The sequence below is a fragment of the Arachis duranensis genome, chromosome 10 (genome assembly GCF_000817695.3).
Source record: "Arachis duranensis cultivar V14167 chromosome 10, aradu.V14167.gnm2.J7QH, whole genome shotgun sequence".
In the NCBI taxonomy this organism is placed as follows: Eukaryota; Viridiplantae; Streptophyta; class Magnoliopsida; order Fabales; family Fabaceae; genus Arachis; species Arachis duranensis.
Genome location: NC_029781.3, coordinates 100,722,158 through 100,723,768, shown reverse-complemented (window position 1 = coordinate 100,723,768; position 1,611 = coordinate 100,722,158).

Sequence of the window (1,611 nt, the reverse complement as noted above, 5' to 3'; positions counted from 1 at the left end):
TAGCTGGGTTGCAATCTTAATTAGTGACTTTAATTGTGGAAATAATAACCACTGTATCCTTGTATGCACACTGAAGAATTTTTTGCATATGTTCCTTTTTTATCACAAGTAATACAAAATCACATCTCAAATAATCATTTATTTATTTTTTAATGTAGATATTGTTGAAGAACCTTATTTACTTTTCCTGATACGACGAAACTTTTTTCTTTTCTTTAGTTTTACCAAATTATTCTATTAATTTTTATAATTTCATTAAATTTTTAATTAAATTTTTATATTTTTTAATTAAATTTTTATATTAATTTTTTTAATTTAGTCTCTACTATAACAAAAATATTTGGACTAACAAAATATTTCATTCTCCAATTGAATATTATCAAAATAAAAATATTTAAAATAATTTTCAGTAACTCTAATTATTCCATATTGATAAAATAAGTAAATAAGCATTATCCCTTTTCTTCCTTTTTTATTGAGGCAAAAAAAATTCTTGCTCTTCATCATCTCTCCTAACCTAAACGTGAGGTTCAAATTCTTTATAAGCAGTGTACGATTTTTGTTGGTAACGAGATGCTGTCGTCCAAATTTTTCGTGAGAAAGTAGGAGGTGATACCTGCAAGATACTCTAATGTTTAAGTTAGCAAGAGTTTAAGCAGATTTTTAGTTGATTGAGTTTTAAATATATCTAAAGATGTTAGTGCATTTATAGTAGAATAAATAACCACATTTTAGTGTAATTTCATTTTTGATGGTAGATAACTGTTTTTTTTTTTTTATGAAAGTTTTGAGATCTCTCTTCTAGATAAATGAGAGATATCTTATGAATTAGTTACTTATTTAGATAAGTAGGCTAAACTGTTATAGTCACGTAACCTTTATAAAATCGGGTAGATATAGTAAAAATAGGTTCTTTTGGTTAGACATTTATTTATTTTGGGTTTGGCTATATTTTTTTGCAAGAGTGTGAACAATATGTATTAATAATATTGATGGAAATCATTTGAATAGAATAAATAAAGACTTGAAAAATGTTACACATTCAAATTCTTTTATAAATTAAGTTTAATTAAATTAAATAATAAAATTTAAAATAATATTAATTATAACTGATTTAATTTATTTTATTTCACTGCACTTAGTTTATAAAAGAATTTAGATGTATAGGGTTTTAAACTTTAAAGACTTGGCTTGGAAACCATACATTCAAGTCTGGCAAGGGTCACCAAAATCCATTGAAGTATGACCTAAATTCGTATATCTTTAAATCAACTGCCATTTTATTCTCCCACACAAAAAGATACATTAAACACCAGGTTGTTATTTTAGGCATCTTCATTCACTTTAAAAAAGTTGATCGAGTGGACCTTATAGGCTTATATTCAATTAGTGGCATTATAGCATCATTATTATTTGGGAGGTTTAACCATTGTTCTCAATGCTGTAATGGCATGTGTCTCTCAAACTCTATTGGTTATTATTCTTAATTAGTTATTAAGACAAGAAAAACATAACAATGAATTTTCCATTAATTTCTTATCTACTGAAATCTTATTGGCTTATCACTAATGTTTGAAAGACAAAAAAAAAAAATTCAGTTAAAACAGATTA